This window comes from Suncus etruscus, chromosome 16 (genome assembly GCF_024139225.1).
Source record: "Suncus etruscus isolate mSunEtr1 chromosome 16, mSunEtr1.pri.cur, whole genome shotgun sequence".
NCBI classification, from domain to species: domain Eukaryota; kingdom Metazoa; phylum Chordata; class Mammalia; order Eulipotyphla; family Soricidae; genus Suncus; species Suncus etruscus.
In genome coordinates this window covers 54,535,382-54,554,544 of record NC_064863.1, presented here as the reverse complement: position 1 = coordinate 54,554,544, position 19,163 = coordinate 54,535,382, and the positions used below count along the sequence as shown (strand labels likewise).

The following is a 19,163-nucleotide window of genomic DNA, read 5'->3' as shown; positions in this document are numbered from 1 at the left end:
TATCTTCATCTTATCAATCTACTTGACTCCCTTCACTTCACCCTACATCCCCATGTGACAAAATAGAACTATGGTTTTCTAGAGCCAGCATTTCTTTCTCTAGTGTCAACTGTTAAAATTCAATATGTAAACTGAGGCAGAATAATTGCCTTCCCTGGATACATCCTCCTTATTTCTTTTTGATAAAGATATGATTTCTCTGAGAGTCTATGAATATATATGAAGGCAAAAATTGTGACCATTAAATAATTATAGGTTATATATGTATATAATATAATGTATTGGCTCCTTCACTCTCAAAAACAAAATGACTTTAATTTTATTACATTTTCTTCTTATTCACTTCACTACAAACTTCAATCTCTATGTTTTACTTTACTGGATTGAATGTTTTAAAAATATAAAATTTTGATAAAATTTTAATAAACTACTTTTGTACAAGTTAGCTTTAATAGTTACAATTTAATACTAATCTTTTTCTCCCCTTTACTATATTAAGAGGGAATCATAGACTGTTTAATTAATATTTCAGTGTGTATCTCTAATAAAAAGGAATTATATATTAAAGATAACCATACTATTACAGAACTTGATATATAACCACCTCCTAAAATATCTTTAGAATTCCAAATTATATATCTTTTCCATAAACAGTTGGTGGCACTCCATGGAATTAATGAAGCAAATAGAGTTTGCAATTATTTTTCTTCTTTCTATTCTTCTCTACCTTATCTTTCTCTTCTTTATATCTTCCTAAATCCCTCCTTTTTCTCCATTGCAAATTTATGGGAAGATACTTAAAAAAATTCTACAGATTTCTTCGTTGCATGGAGTTTTCCAAGATTATATTTTGCTAACTAATTCATTGTATTGTCCTCTAATACAGTTATATGTTCTCTTGATTTTCTCCCATTTTTGGGGGGGTTGTTTTTTTTGTTTTGTTTTGTTTTGTTTCTTTTGGTTTGTTTTGGTTTTGGGGTCACACCTGGTGGCGCTCCGGTTCTGTGCTCAGAAATTGCTCCTGAAGGCATGGGGGACCATATGGGATGCCGGAATTAGAACCACAGTAAGTCCTGGATCAGTTGCGTGCAGGCAAACACCCTCCAGCTGTGCTAGCTCTCCCGCCCCAATTTTTCTACCTTTTTTTTTAAAGTTTATTTTTCTGCCTGCATTTTATGTTACATTGTATTCAGCTTCTTAGATCAATTACTCTATTTTAATCTTTAATAACACCAAAACAGAATTAATGTCTGCTTGATATGTTCAACCACAAGTTATTATTTTTTAATAATAATCTCTTTAAACATCATATTACAAACATATTTGTAGTTGGTTTTCAGTCATGAAAAGTACACTCTCCTTCAACATATAAACTATTGGTGCCAAATTGTTTTTGTAATTGGCTTTTAAAAGATAGTCTTTCCTCTACATAAAATTCTGGATATTTATTGTTATTTATTTTTCTCTTTGTACTTTTAGTTTGTAAATTGTCAATATTGTATTTTTAATGATATTCTCATTTAGTGCTATGTGATTTTCTTTAAAAAAATACATTAATTCACAAATTGTCAATTTAACATAGGGAGATAACTTTCTGTGCTGAATCTCTGAGGACAATCATTTCTCCAAAATATATCTACATGTTCATACTTTTGACTGAAGATCTCTAATTAGATTTATACTTTTCAGACTCAAACTGACATTTAACAAAAGTTTTATATTCTCCCACATATCTAGTAAAATGTAGAAACATACATAGTTGATAGCAGTAGATATTCAAACTTTATATTCAAATTATTTTGGACTCAGATCCATGTAAAATTTGGCATGAAATTTAGTTTGTTTCACCTTGAACATTCTTCTCAGATACATTAGAGCAAATGTAGACAAAAAGAAAAAAATCAAAGGCATTATATTAAGAATTAAATACATCACTCAGTACCAGAAATACTCCTACTTGAAATTTTACTTTTCTAATAGAATTTTAGTATGACTTATATCATTGAACAACCAGGTAAAAGCAACAAATAGTACTTTTGTCCATTTCTTTGTTTTTTTAAATTGTATTAAAAATTTCATAATTTTTCTTTTCATATGCAAAAAATCAGAAAATGTTAGGGCTAAATTTATATTCATCTAGAGAATATGCTATGTGTAGGTAACAGAGAACCATATAAGTCAATAAATTGACTTTATTCAAGCTGAAAATAATTAAAATATAAATATAATGGTTAGAGAAGCATGGAGAGATGGTACAATGGGTAAGACACTTGTCTTATTTATGCAGCCTACTCATATTTTATCCCAAGTACCCATAAAATCCTGCAAATCTGGCTCCCAGTTAGAAGTGAACCCTGAGTACAACTGTGTTTGGCCCACAAACAAAATATATAAGGCCATTAACAGTACAGGTATTATAAGAAAATGTTCTCAATGGAGGCCAAACTGAATACGAATCCTGGCATCATATTTGGCTCCCTGGGAACTAAAAAGGGTCACTCCTTAGCACAGAGCCAGGAATAACCCCTGAGCACTATAAGGTGTACCTCAATATTCAAATACACAAACAATGCAGTCAAAACTTATGAACATGTAAAAGTTGGAAGGATATTGTGATCATGATTTATTGGAATGCTAACAGTTCTAACCATGTCAGATATTGAAGAGACAAGCCAATATTTTTCATTATCCTTTTACTGCCCCTGATAGTCAGTCAAAGAAAGCACATGATTTTAATTAACTTTTGTTGTTGTTGATTTGTTTTTGCTTCTTTTGGTCACACACACCCAGCACTTCTCAGGGAAAGTTACTAACTATGCTTCATGATGTATCTGGCATGTTTGGGAGACAATAGAACTCCCCATTAAAAATGTTTCTTATGGGGCTGGCGAGGTGGCGCTAGAGATAAGGTGTCTGCCTTGCAAGCGCTAGCCAAGGAAAGGAAAGGACCACAGTTCAATCCCCGGTGTCCCATATGATCCCCCCAAGCCAGGGGCAATTTCTGAGCGCGTAGCCAGGAGTAACCCCTGAGCATCAAACGGGTGTGACCCGAAAAACCAAAAAAAAAAATGTTTCTTATACATTATAAGAAATAGAATTCATTATTATTAATGATTTAAAGCAATTCTTATATTACCACTTAGAAAAAAATCACAAAATATCCTAAAATGCAGTTTTGCCTACATGTAATTCAAAATTCCCCGTGTTTGACAATAGTATTTGTTTAGCTATCAGCAAATATTGCTACCACTAAATTTTATGAATGAAGTGTCACTTGATGAAATATGTCAAATTTAATATAATAATGTTAGATCAGAAAAATAGTGCAGAGAATAAGGTGCTTGTCTTGCATATAGCGAATACAGGTTTTTATATCAACACTACCTTGGTCTCCCAACTACTGTTAGGAGTGAGAACAGAACTAAAAGTAAGCCATGTTCATAGGTCTTTTAGGGTGTGTCCCCAAAAACACAAAACAAGCAACAACAAAATAATGTTATAAATTATTAAATATAACAGGGCTGGCAAACAGAATTTTGACCCTCACTCAAAATGTCAAAATGCAATATGTGTTTAATAGATTATTGTTAAAATTAGATGCTTTTGTGTGTTTGTTTTGGCAGGTGACTGCGTGGTGTGGCTCTCTGACTCTCACAGTTTAAAATTTTGGCTCTTTGTGTCGAATTTGTTCGCCACCCCGGAAATATAACATTGAGAAGAAAGAAAGTAGTTTTAGGAACATATCTACTCAATAGAGTGTCTTTATTAGTGCAGTATGCCTGCATAATGATTAATAATCACTAATGAGCCTTTCCTGGAGATTGCTGAATTAGCCGTACGACTGAATGAAGTTTAACGGTTCTAAAATTCAGAGAACCCTTTCAATTTAGTTCCTTTTTTTTTAAAATTTTTTTAATTATGAGAACAAGGGTGCAAAGAAAGAGGACAAGGTAAAGTTACAGTGGAAGGACCATCACCCATAACATAATTCTCAGAAGTCCCCTTGCTGATATCTTAACTTTGAAATTTCAGCCAAAGAACATTAAGATAAATAAGACAGAATCCATGTACAATTACTTTGTCCCTCAAGTCCCCAGATTGTAACACATTATAATATTTCTTAACAGTACACAAAGCAATCTGAAGCCATAAAACTTACGTAACTCCTTAAACATAACAGACATAGTATTTTCTTACATTTCCATATACATGCATATTAGCTTACATTAACCTCAAATTTTAAGTGAGTTCTTTTTAAGGATTAGAGTCAAAGGAGCACAGTAAAAATGGTGTTAGAGTGGCAATTGTTGTTTGCATAGGCCCACCAAAATATGAGGGACATGGAAAGAAATAACCTTGGCCTAAGTACAAAGAGACCCGACCCCTGAAGTTTCCTGGCACAAGACCAAGTCTAGGCTTCAGGCAAGCTAGATCGTCCAATCCAATACATTGTCTGTAGTGCCAACACACTTTTATTTTTCACACAGTCTCTGTTGTTGGTATCATGTTTCTGTATTAAAGATCCTGGAATCTGCATATCTTACATTGAAGTCAGGATGTGGAGCATCCTCTCCATTCACCTCACAATCAAAGGGCAATGCAGGGAGCCCTGTCCTGTAAACAGGTCATTGTCGTTGTTAAGTCTTCTCAGTGTTAAGGGAAGTCTCTTTTGAGCAGGTCAAAGTCTGAGCAGTGTAGGTCTTCCGTGGCAGAGGATTGCTTCTAGGTGATGTTATAGACCAGCCTGGATGTTTCGTGGATGGCTTCCCTGGTTCAGGGGAGAATGGATTATGCCCTTTCTTCTGAGGTCTGTGCCAGGTCAATTTAGTTCCTTTTAAATATTTTAAAAATATTAAAAAAATTTAGTTCCTTTTAAATATTTTCTTAATAACTTGTCTAAAGTTATTAACTTAAAATTAAAGATTATGGAATAAAATACTAAAACAAAAGTTAAACCATGTCTTGGCGTTATTAAGTCTTATGCTGGTAAACATAGCTCTGGACAGAAAAAACTCGTCCTCCACTTCTCTTTGTTTGGTTGGTTGGTTGGTTTTGTTTTTTGGCCACACCTGGTGACGCTCTGTGGTCACTCCAGGCTATGCACTCAGAAATCGGTCCTGGCTTGGGGTACCATATTGGACGCTGGGGATCGAAGGGTTAGCCGCTTGTGAGGCAAATGTCCTACTGCTGGGCTCTCGCTCTGGCCCCCTCCACAGCTCTTTTGTCATTTTCCATACAGCAGGTAGTATTCTTGCCTTGCATGCAGCTGCACATTTAATCCGTGGCATCCCATATGGTCCCTCAAGTACCTCCAGAATTATTCCAGACTGCACAGACAGAATTAACCTCTGAGCACTACCAAGTAAGATCCACAAAGGAAAAGCAAATAGATTTGTGGAAGAGATAAAAAAAGATAATAAAATAATAATAATAAAAAATAAATAATAAAATATTTTTTAACCAATCAATTATTGATAGATTATGTCAGAATACATTAGTCAAAGAAGTACATCAATACAATGCATCTACCCTTAGTGACATAGAAAAAAATTACTTGCGCCTGAAGACCAGGCTGAAAATCAGTCACACACACTCACAAATATATTCCTATATAAACATGTCTATTTATTTTGTTAAACATCTGTATTGTTTTGATTTGATTGTTTTGCCTTTTTGTATCTGACTGTGCTTGAGTGCTAATCCCAACTCAGTATTTACTGGTCACTTCTGGTTAGCACCTATAAAAAAGATTCTCACATTCTACTACCCACTTGAGGCGGCAGTCATGCTGCTTCTGTAGTTCACTTGTTCTGCATATGATAAGAGACTATCATTGCCACTCGATTTCTCAGGAAGCCATGAATTCAGGCTGGAATGAGGATTTCTCTTTTCAGGAAAGTAAAGTCTTAAACTCAGCACAGGCAGTCATTCTGAAATATTGCTCCTTGAATAATATCTTGCATTTCATAGAAGTAGATAAAAAATAAAAAACACCTTGATAGTAATAAATTTATGGTGGAGTCTAGAAATAACATTGATTCTTTTATTAACAAAATTATACAAAAGTAAATTATTACAAAAATTTTATGAGACAATGATAAATTTATTTAAAAACTCTTTTTAAGAATAAAAAATCGGGGCCGGGCGGTGGCGCTGGAGGTAAGGTGCCTGCCTTGCCTGCCTGCGCTAGCCTAGGACGGACCTCGGTTCGATCCCCCGGCGTCCCATATGGTCCCCCAAGAAGCCAGGAGCAACTTCTGAGCGCATAGCCAGGAGTAACCCCTGAGCGTCACAGGGTGTGGCCCAAAAACTAAAAAAAAAAAAAAAAAAAAAAAAAAGAATAAAAAATCACATAACTAACTACTAAACTATATTTATGTGAAATTTAATGTTTGTTTTTACAATGGAATGTTAGGTAAACAATTGTGTTTTACTAGACCTAATATCAAAGTTTATTCCAGTTGATATATCTCTATATAATTTTAGTAATTGTCACTGACATGACTTGCACCTTACATAATGTTTTCATTATTGAGCTAATATTGAAATTGTAGGTATCAAGATCAACTTTATTTGACAATACAGATCATTTTGTCAACACACATTGATTCATATTGAAGATAGAGAGGTAAGGGTCTCCCATGGCAATAAATTCTTGGAATATAAGAATTTATTGGGGCATAATCAAACCAAGAGGTGTATTTGAAGAAGTCACTCTTGTCACCTAAAGATATCAGGACACAATTTGTGTATACTATAACTAAGGCCTGATAAGAGAAACTAGCAGGAACAAAGGCCAGAACAGGAAACTCAAAGACCAATTTATCTCAATCCTTCCCACTGATAACAATAGGGTTTCTGCCCCATTGAAAGCCTCAGCTGAGGCAGATTGGGAAAAAAACTTGAAAAAAGGACATGCCCATGAACATGGTTCCTATGTGTATAAGTCACTTGCACCTCCCCCTTAAGGTGTGGACATTTCTGCTTTCATGTTGGGTTGTGTTCCAGGGCTCTCTTCCCCTTTCAAAACAAAATAAACATTCTCTTGTGAACGTGTTATGTGCTCCCTTTCTTATCTTCTACTTCCCCTTTCTCAGAACCCCCAAATAAAATTCATTTTTACTTCACTGCTTGTTTCCCTCGGAAATTCTTTTCTGCGTGGGAAGGAGATGGAACTGAAAGCCCAGACAAGGTATTGGGGACCTCCAGTGGCATAAATATCAGTTTTAAACTCCTATTATGTGAGATCAAAAAAATCCATAACACGACTCAGGAACTCTACAAAAATCTTTCAAATTTTACTCTGATATTTATTAGCTGTGTGACTTTAAGTCTGTTACTTTACACTTCTGTGTCCAAGATTTTTGTTTGTACTACAAATAATAATGATGATGGCAATAATAATAATAATTTTATTATGAGTATTTCATTCACTGCACTTTTTATGTTCTGGTCAAATAAAAATAGCCTTTACCTCTCAAAGTTATTAATAAATTATGTTTCCTATATTAGAAATGCTCTTTTCCCAAACTATGTTTAACTTTTTAATAAAATTTTTAGTTAAATGTCTACTAAGGAAAATACTAAGCTTATCAAAGACTGTTGTACATTCTCCATCTTTCTCAATGACAACTTTTTTTATGGCAACTCTTTTATACTCAAGTATAATACAAATATTGGTTTATTTGATTTTGGTATTTTATTTTTCTCTACAATATGAGTTTAATAAAGAAAAAGAGACAATTTTGTTAGCATATATAGATCTTTAATTTAATAAAATTATTGAAATACTGTGGGACTGGATAGTGCTTGTCTTACATACATCTGACTTGAGTTCAATCTGTTCACCCTATATAGTTTCTCAGGTCCCATCACAAGTGATACCTTAGTGAAGAGTCAATAAACCCTGATCAAAACTGCATGTGATCTAAAACCAAAACCAAGGAAAAATTCTTGGAACAGTATAGTCACTTAGTATACACTGCTTAGATTAAAGAAAGTATTTTCACATGTATGACAATAAGTTCCAAAAATGACTAATGATTAATTTACTAAACACTACTAATTTTGGTGAATGAGCATTAATAAATTCTTCTGCTTTTTTGCTTGTTTTTTTTTGTTTATGTTTGTTTATTTCTGGGCCACACCCAGCAGAGCTCAAAGATTACTCCTAGCTCTGGACTCAGAAATTGCTCCTGGTAGGCTCTGGGGACCATATGGAATATTGGGATCATACCCAGGATCGTTCCAGGTAGACTATGTGAAAGCCCTACCACTGTGAAACCACTTTGGCCCCTCTGCTTTTTTTCTAACTTCATGGAGAGGTGCAGTACCTCTCAAGAGGTTCCTAGGTGGCCAAGGGTTTTCATGAACAATGCTTAGTCAAAACCACAAGTAGCGTAGCACAAAGGCAAAAGTTTCAGTGTTTCTGAGATCTAGTAGGTCCAGAGAAAATCAGACCACTTGGAATGTTGAAAATCCATTGTTGTTGTTGTTGTTTCAATATATTTACATAAGATTTAAGAAGCAAAAGAGTCAGAATATTTATTAAAACATTTAGAAGGTCTAATGCATGAATTGTCATAATACTATTATACAGAAGAATGCGGCTTGAATTTACTAACATATTGTAGAGCTGTTTTATCTTTCCCAATTAATGCTATGACAACCATCAATTGAAAAAAAGTAGTCACAAAGTTAACTCCAAAAACACTTCCACACTCTTCATACAGATTATTTCTTAGCTCACAAATTCAATTTCTGCTGTAATGTAAAGTATGAAAGAGCATATTAGGTTCTGAATCACCAAGGTACCCAAAAGTCTGATGGATGTGTTTCTTTGTCACCAGCATTGCATGTGTTAAAAGTAATTCCACATGCCAATTATACATGACAGCACAATGAATATTAATCATTACGCAGTGAATCTTTACAATCTTTCCTTAAATATCAGGAAATGATTGAGGAACCAAAAAGGATATTTTTAATGATTTATCCAATAATATTATAATTATAGAATCATTTTAGAGAGCATAGAATATAAGAAGAGGAGGTATAAGTAATTCCCAGTTGCTCTAACTGAGCCTTAGTTTCTTCTTATTTTATATAGGAGCACATGCCACTGCATGTGCTGGTGTTTTCCAGGATCAATCCAAGCAAAACAGGACTCTGTATTGTGTGTTGTCAGTTCAATATTTAGCCTGGTGTTGTGATATCCATGTCCTGAAAGAGACAGGGGTCTACTCTCTGCTCTCCTGGAGGCCTCAAGCACTGAACCCAGTGGTACTCAGGTGAAGTATGATATCAGGTACTAATCTAAAGCCTTCCACATTCCAGATCATACTTTACCCACTTGAGCATTTCTGGCATAAAGAGATTATTTTTGTTACGATTATTTTATTTCAGATTGCTACCTTCAAGAAACTTCATCCTATCAGAACAAATAAGAAGAAGTCAGTTTCTACGTACTAGGAAAGATCTCCTAATGGAATCACAATGTAAAGGGGATGCTTTCTCATCTGGGAGTCCTGAGGCAAATGTGGAAAATTAAGTTTAAGTTTAAATTAAATTAAGTATAAAAACTAGATTGTTTAATCTATTGAGACATGTTTTAACTTGTTAGATATCACTCATAGCCATTCTGTCTGACAAGACATGTCATAATAGATGCCCATCATCACAGAAAATTTTATTATACCACACTGATCTACATACATAACTAATACCTTTTTCATTTTGTTTTGGGTCACCTCTAGCTACACTCAGGGTTACTTCTGACTCTGCACTCAGAAATCTCTCCGGGCTGGCTTGGGGGACCATATGGGGTTCTGGCATTTAAACCACCATCCACCCTAAATCAACTGTGTGTAAGGCAAATGCCCTACTGCTGTGATATCTTTCTTTGGCCCCATACATTCATAACTAACATCTTACATGATTTTTGTAATGAAAGTTGCCTAGAAAAAGAACAGATAATACAGTTGTAGGTAGGACGTTGCCTTGGCATGTGGCTGAACTGGTTGTGATCCCACCACTGACTATGGTCCACCAAGCTCTGTCAGGAATGATTTATGAGTGCAGAACCAGAAGTAATTCCAAATAAAAGAAAAACATCAGGATAGAGTTGTAGTATATAGGTTGATGAGAAATGCTTAACCAAAACAAAATAAAATGAAACAAAATACTATGTTGGGCAGAAATAAGGCAGGGTGCAAAAGAGAGGGAATAATAAAATAAGAAAAAAATAAAGAGGGAGACTAATTAGTACTATAAATTGATAACATCTGTTTAGAAAATGAAGCTCAGATCTGAAAAATTGTTAGAAGAATGACTGGCATATCCCAGTGCCTGAGAAGGTACTTGGGTACCTAGGACTTACTCAGGATATGCCTCCAGAGAACAATGAAATCAAGGTAAAGATCAATAAATCAATATGAGGCCATAGACTTCATTTCCAAGATTTTGGAAAATGTTGGCAATGTCTCTAAGAAATATATGCCTAGGATGATATATATCTACATTTTTCTACCAACTCTTGAACTCTTCCCTCATTGATTGACTGTTCTTTGTCTAGTCATTAACACACTTATTTGTTGCACTTGTACAAAGCCTAGTGAATTTCCATATCTTTAGCAATGGCCTTGGAAATATAACAGTTAAGGTAGCTCACATGATATCAAGATAAGTTAATGTTTTCATTAATTTTGTTAATATTAATATTCACTTTATTATTATCACCATCATCATCATTATTAATAAGGTTGTATGGTTGCAATAGTATTGGTAGAACTTTTGGTGTAAATTACTGCAGCTCCATCACTACAGGTGAGTAGGGCTTAAGAATAAAAATTCCTGTCCTGATTTACCTGCTGATTATGGCAACTGCCTATTCAAAAACACTGAAAAATTTCCTGGTGATTTCAAGTCCGACATATTTCCTTACCAGAGGTGATTATATCTTCTCACAATAATAAAGATTAGCTATGCTCTTAAATGAAGGAACTCATTTGGTTATTGACTTAATTATCAAACTTTGGATTCTGTAGGGGACACATTTCCTTCTTATCCTATCTAGAGCATTCAGTATATCATATTCCAAAAAGTAAAGATAGAAAATATACTTATATAGGTTGATCATTAGAAAGATATCACAGAGCAGATTACTGAAATAATAAACATAAATTTTTCAAAACATTGACTATTAGAAGTTCAAGATATAGTATTGGATCCCCACTCACCCACCCATGACGGTGTTCCCAATCACTTAATATTGTAACCCCATAGAGCACCTAACTCTTCCAGGGGAATCCATAGAGCAACTGTTCTGAGAATTATTCTTGAGGCAAAAACTTCAGAGACTACTCTCCAGAGATGGGGAAGGACAGCACAAAATGCTCCTCAGAATCATTGCTCACTAATTAGGCTTAACTCCAAGACAGCCATCTCCCTTCCAGAGAGCTAACAACAATGTTCCTGAGGCATTTGTACGCAAAGCATTCCCAGTGTTTATGATTCTCTTCTCCCTGACTCTGCACTTGCCCCTGACTCTGCTTTTGCTATATCTTACCACCCAGCACTTACCCCAGTTTATCTTATCCGATATAAGCATTCTTAGAATAAAATAAAGCATCTCTGTTTATCAGCCTGGGATCTGTTCCTTCCCAATTATCAGCTGGGTAGAAAGTCCTGGGTCCTAAATGCATGGGGAAGAGGGAGAGGCGGAAATTGACACTTGCCAATCTATGTCTATGGTCTATAGTGTCTGTGAGTGTATGTTTCTTCTTATGCCTTATGCTTTGGCTTGTAGAGAACTATATTTCTTTTTTGTCTCCAAGTGGTACTCTCACTATGCATGTCTCTCTCTGTCTCTCTCTGTCTCTCTCTGTCTCTCTCTCTCTCTCTCTCTCTCTCTCTCTCTCTCTCTCTCTCTCTCTCTCGGTTTGGTTATTGCACCACACCTGGTCGCTCAGGGGTTACTCCTGGCTATGTGCTCAGAAATCACTCCTGGCTTGGGGGACCATATGGGACGGGGAGAGAATGAAGGTCAGTCCTGGGTCAGCCGCTTGCAAGGCAAATGCCCTACTACTGTGCTATTACTCCAGCCCCATATTAATCTCATTTTATAAAGACATCAGTCCATATAAAGACATCAGTCCATAAAGGATAGTACCTTGTTGTAATTACTTAATGTTGGCTTAATTGCCTTTTTAGAAGCATCTCTCTCATTTCAATCACATTTTGAGAATTTAAGGGATTAGCTTTTCAACTTATGAATGGAAAGGGACTGAGACATACAAATTTAGCTCATAACAATCACTAAGATGATACTAAACCTTGATTTAAATTTTGTGTCACTGAACTCAGATAATGCATTATAAGTATAGCAACATAATTTATCTTCTAAAGCATCATAAGTATGGCAATTTGGAAAATAATATCCATGATCATTCCTTTGTAGTGTGCTAACTCCAATCTGAAAACTTGGATGTAGTCATTCCAGGATTCAACTTAATTTTTAGGAAATGAGTAAATGATGGAAATAGTGAATTCCATGATTTCACTCATAATCCCAAACTAGTCTTACTGTAAAATAGATTCTAGGTTTAAGGTTCTATTACTGAAACATCCAATGACAGAAAATCAAGCTTGCTAGAAAACTCCACTATTGGTTCTGATAGAACCCAATGTAGTAATCAGAGTGGATAAATCAATACCTAGTATTTAAATAGAATAGTAGCCATCTTCTGATATAATTTATGTGTGACCAAGTGGTCTGCTCTCAAGTACTCACCACCAGGAGAGCAGTAGCTTAATCAGTGTCCTAAAGGAGGCAATGCTATAGGAACCTGCATAACTTAAAAACCTTGTTACCATGACTACTACACTTGAGTGCATTGAAAGACCACTGGAGAAGCCAAACCTAACTAGCTGACATCTACCAGGCTTGTCATCATGAGCACTTGTGTTTTGAGAATCTTTACTGCACAGAATGATCTGTGATGAACATTTGTATAAAACAAAATTTTCTCAATGTGCATTTATTCTGTAGCTACAAACATCATGTCATTCCTTAAGACACCTTTTTTCCAAGTTTCTAATTTGCTCTTTTAGACTCTTAGTCAACAAAAATATATTCACCACTTCCCAGATTCTTCACATATCATTATCTCAGGTGCAGCTCCAAACTTTAAAATATATATAAAGCCAAGTTTCCTTTAAAAGGTCTGCTTAGTTCAGCAGCTGTCCAGTTTTAGCTAATACAAGCAAAATGATTTGCAAATTAGACTGCAATTTCACTTGATCATCATACAGTTATAAGGATCTATCACCTTGCATACATAGGTATAAGCTGAAAGAAGGTTGTCAGTGCAATACACCTAACATTATGCCACTGCTTTATAAAATAATCGTAGATTCATTATGCATAGTGTAACTAGATCCAAATATAGCTATTCTATTGTGTAATGTATTACTATTATACCCACTGGTCTCATGTATTTATAGGACCAATAGTACCTTAATAGAACAGGTGTTTTTAATGTATGAAGTCATTTATCATCAGTTTCTACTTATGCAGACATCTCCAATATATATTACGCTAATAAAATGTCATAATATTGCATAATTCAATTTTTCTATCTGCCCTACATTTTATTCCAAACAAAGCTAATGAAAATCTTACAGTTGTGATATTGCAGTAGATTCTAACATCAGTGGAATCTAAAACATGTTCAAAATTAAGGAAAGGGCAATGATTACACTAGCCAAGTAAAATAATTTACTAAACTCCACAAAAAAATACTCATGTAAGGCTTTCATGAAGCTCATAATCTTGTGCATAAAGATAAAATAGAACACAGTAAGCATAAGAGAAACAAGACAATTCTAGTAACAGCTCTCTAGAGTCATATTTTACCAAGAATAATCAGTACATGAAAGTCTTTCATTCTGAATTGGGAACCAACAATGAAGGGATCTTGTTTTCAGGAGACTTAGGGCAGACATTTACAAGCAGGTTTACTGTGTCCCATTGAACACATATACAAGCCAGCAGATTATTGACTTTTATTGCTAGGTACAATATTCAGTCTCAATACCCCCTAACCTATACAAAGTGGAGTTCAAATATCAAATACTTGATTACGAGCTACTAAAAATCCAATCACCTTACCATCTTCATCTGAAGTCAATTTCAAACATCCTGGTATCCTCACAGATAACATAGATAAAACAGTTATACTTTCAGAAAGCTTTATGCTAGGGACTGAAGAGATAGAACTGCTGGTAGGAAAGTTAGTCTTGCATGTTTATTAGTCCATTTTGACTCCCAGAACTACATATGATTCTCCCAAGCCTTATGAGTAACTCCTCATGACAGTTCCTTGTAGTGGGGGAAAAGAAAATAAAGAAAATGGGAAGAAGAAATGAACAGACAATTTCGCAAAGAAGAAATACAAATGGCCAAAAGGAACATGAAAAGATGCACCACATCAATAATCATCAGGGAGATGCAAATTTAAACAATGGTGAGGTACAATTCATGCCATAGAGACTTGCACACATCACAAAGAACAAAAACAATCAGTGCTGGCGGGGATATGGGAAAAAAGGAACTCTCATTCACTGTTATCTCAGCCCTTAGGGAAAACAATATGGAGATTCCTCAAAAAACTGGAAATTGAGCTCCCATTTGATCCAGCTATATCAATTCTAGAGATCTACCCTAGGAGCTCCAAAACACAATACAAAAATCCCTTCCCCACACCTATATTCACTGCAACACTATTTACAATAGCCAGACTCTAGAAACAACCAAGATGTCCTTCAACAGATGAATAGCTAAAGAAACTGTGGTACATATACACAATGGAATATTATGCAGCCATCAGGAGAGATGAAATGAAATTTTCTTATACATAGATGTACATGGAATCTATTATGCTGAGTAAAATAAGTCAGAGACACTCAGAATAGTCTCCCTCATCTATGGGTTTTAAAAAATAATAAAAGACATTAAAATAATTCCCAGAGAGGAGGGCCAAAAGAACCAGCTCAAGATATGAAGCTCAGCACATAGTGGCAAGTGTACTTAAAGAAATAACTATGCTGAGAACTATCATAACAATGTCAGTGAGTGAGGAATGTAGAAAGCCTATCTCAAATACAGGTAGGAGGTTAGGAGGGAGGAGATGGAGGCATTAGTGATGGGAAGGTTTTACTGGTGAAGGGGGATGTTCTTTTTATAACTGAAACCCAACTATAATCATGTTTGTAATCATGGTGTTTAAATAAAGATATTATTAAAAAAGAAACTATTAAAAATAGTTCTTTAGGGCCCGGAGAGATAGCACAGCGGTGTTTGCCTTGCAAGCAGCCAATCCAGGACCAAAGGTGGTTGGTTCGAATCCCGGTGTCCCATATGGTCCTCTGTGCCTGCCAGGAGCTATTTCTGAGCAGAAAGCCAGGAGTAGCCCCTGAGCACCGCCGGGTGTGGCCCAAAAACAAAACAAAACAAAACAAAAAAATAGTTCTTTAATCCTGGCTTCCCTTAAAAAGTATTATAGACAAAATTAATAGGTTCATCCTATTTTTTAAAAAAACTTTTCAGGCAGATCAACTAGTGATCACTCATTGTACATAAATTGATCAAAATTTCTGAATTTCACAAATTAAGACTTGATACCTTATTTTCTACTTTATCACTTATAATATAAATATATAAATACTTTGATTAAAAAAAGAAAATCAAAACAGAAATTCTTATCTTGTAGTGAAGTACTTTCATAACAACATTCTGAATTTTTACTTACTAGAAAGTCTCTACTTTTAACCCCCTATTTTTATTTTAATTTTTGCCATAGCATAGTCTAAGTCAAATTAAAAAAGTATGACATTACTAGATATGAGAGTATGATTTCTAGATAACAGAAGTTGGTAAGCAGGGAAAGTAAAATGGAAAAACAAAACAAAACAAACTCCTGTAGATATGCTGTTATAGTTTCTGTTAGAACCACAAAACACACACACACACACATACACACACATAGACATTCACACACACACACACATAGACATTCACACACACACAAACACAGACATTCACACACACACACACACACACACACACACACACACACACACAGCCTATTATCAATGTTTTTAGTAGGGTTTTTTACTACTACAAGATAGAGGGCCCTGAGCTTTTGAGAACTAATGAAATATTTCTGCCCCAAACTGCCCAACCCCTGAAGTAGCATTTAAGAGCACATAGGCATGAAGATCACATGCCTTTGATTTGTTTATTTGTTTATTTGTTTTTGGACCACACCCAGTGGTGCTCAGGGCTCTCCTGGCTCTGCCTATAGAAATCACTCCTAGCAGGCTCAAGGGACCATATGGGATGCCTGGGATAGAACCCATATCTGTGCAAGGCAAAAGCCCTATCACTGTACTGTCTCTCTGGTCCCAATCACATGCCTTTGAGATGCAGATTTTGAAGTGCTTTAAAGATGGCAAAATCTAAGCACCACCCAGAAACAGAGGCCCATCCCTCATAACAGGAGATGCTTTAGATAAAATCTAAAGACCTCTGAGAGAATATTCACAGTCAATTAAAAGATTGACTTTCACATAGCAAGAGAATACCAGGAAAAAATGAAAGAATTGTATATAAACTCCTCCCAAAAGTCAACCAGGGCCTTTTTATTTAGATCAAGCCCCTGTGTTTTCTCTTGAAAATTCTCTCTTTGTTTCTCTTTGTCTTTATTTTTCTCTGACTCCAATTCTCACTCTCTCTCTCTCTCTCTTTCTCTCTCTCTTTCTCTCTCTCTCTTTCTCTCTCTCTTTCTCTCTCTCTCTTTCTCTCTCTCTTTCTCTCTCTCTTTCTCTCTCTCTTTCTCTCTCTCTCTTTCTCTCTCTCTCTTTCTCTCTCTCTCTCTCTTTCTCTCTCTCTCTCTCTCTCTTTCTCTCTCTCTCCCTCCCTTTTGTTTCCTTTCCCCTCCCCCTTTTCTTTTCCCTTTCTATACTGTCTCTTTGTCTCTGCTTCTCTCTGAAACATTCTGACTCCCTGTGTCTCTCTGTTCTCTCCCTTTCCTTTGTTCTCCCTTTCCCCTCCCTCTCTCTCCCTGTCTCTTGCTGTCTCCCTATGGCTCTATCTCTTTTTGTCTTTCTATGTCTCTGTGTTTACCTCTCTCCCCCACACACACTCTTTCTAAATAAACATTGTTCAATAAAAACTATTGTACTTCACTCTTTGCCTTTTAATTTATTTTTCCTTTTAGGGATAGAGATGAAGTGGAATGTTTGTGTTAAGGTTTAGGCACATTTTCCTTTCCTGAAAAGAGCAGTTCCACCTTCCACAGCAGTGTCCACAGCTGCCTATGAGTTCCACTATTGGGTTATCTGTTCCTCACTCAAACCGAACAAGCATAGCCTCAGGTACAGCTTGACAGCTGCCTCATGAGGCTGGTGGGACAAGGGCATCTGTGCTTGGTAGATGCTCACAGCAGATTTGACCACTTGACCATTGCTGACCCATGCCAGGCTTTTCCACAGGTGGCTGAGGCTGAAAGCACTGTTTTCTCAAGGTTACTCTCTCCTATTCCACTTTTTTTTACCATGAAAATCAATAAGTGCTTCAAATTAAAAGTTGGTTCAAGCATTTTCTCTTTCCCCTCCCACCATCTTCTAGTCCCAGCAGCCTCTTAAATGATTACATAGACCCCTGTGGGATGATAATGAAGGGGCAGTTGATGTGTATCAGTGGTTGAAAGCAAACCTTGTGTGAGGACTTCTGACCAGCATAGCAAAAAAAAAAAAAAAATCACTCAATCAATCATTCAGATTGGGCTTTTGCAGAATAGGAAATGAAAGCATGTTAGACTTTTGAGATAGGTGACTATCAGAGTAAGCTACATCCACCAAAAGAGAGCCCCATCTACTCAAATAGTTTAGTACTTCACAGCAGGAACAAACTCCTTTACATTTGGATTCAAATTGTTCTTGACCACAAGATCTTCCAGAGAAGAGCCAGCAGTGACAACAAGGTCATTAAATTGGTCTTAGATTTGGTCCATAGTTTATGGGCGATCTCGAGCTGGAATAAAACCCCTCATGTTCTTCCTCTTAGAACATTTCTTGGAAACAGCATTCAATAAGTTCTCCTTCCCATAACTCTTCTTCCATATGTCTGTTGAATTCCTCTTCATTTTCCATCCTCATATACTCTGCAAATGGATTGTCATCTTCATGAAAATGACCGTTAATAATCACATCTTCATTGATGATGCTTGGGCTAGTACTGCTGCGACTTGGATCTTTCATGGTGGCTTTAGTTGTAGTTTTTAACCTTGTATGTATGAGGCCCTGTGTTCCATCCCCAATGCATGCCAGCTGGGTAAGCAACCAATGAATCCAGTAGGCCTCCCAGGATCCCCACAGGCAGTGCTGCTCCCCTGCTAGAAGCGTGCTTCACCCCAACACCTCCCTTTCTTTTAAGTTCTGAAACTAAAAGTCAGAGTCACACAGATGGAAAGTATGTGTCCTGCTATTATTATTGTTGTTGTTGTTGTGATAATATGATTTTTTTCTTTTTGTAGTCTGTCTTTTCATCCTAGAATTATTGGCCTAAATTTATTCCAAAGAAATTGTATTCAAATATTTTCTCCCTGCTTTCTGTTCACTGTTCTTTTTTTTGGAGGGGGGCACACATGGTGACACTCAAGGGTTACTCCTGGCTATTAGCTCAGAAATCACTCTTGGCTTGGAGGACCATATGGGATGCCGGAGGATTGAACCACAGTCCGTGCTAGGTTAGTGCGTGCAAGGCAAATGCCCTACCGCTTGCGCCACTGCTCCAGCACCTGTTCCTTTTTCTTGAACTCCCCCATCTTTGTCCTTTCTACAATTGTCCTTTCTTTATTGTATTCCTGTTTAAGCATTTCTTTTCCTGCTTTACATATCTTCTTAGTTGTTAATATATTTATATGTTATCACAGATTTCATCACTACTTCAAGTCTCATGTATTTATTTTTATTTCTATTTTTTGATTCAGCTACTCAAATTTAAACTCTTTAAGAAAAATATTGTGTCTGCTTTGCCTTTTTTGTAGTTGGTTTTTTTTTGGGGGGGGAAGAGAGGTGTTGGAGTCACAGCTGGTTGTGGC

The 19,163-nt window shown here is 36.0% G+C and overlaps 1 pseudogene; it reads right to left on the bottom strand.

The window, feature by feature from the left end:
- Positions 1–17,948: 17,948 nt before the first annotated feature.
- Positions 17,949–18,321, bottom strand: LOC126032370 (polyadenylate-binding protein-interacting protein 2-like; annotated as a pseudogene).
- Between the last annotated feature and the right edge of the window lie 842 nt (positions 18,322–19,163).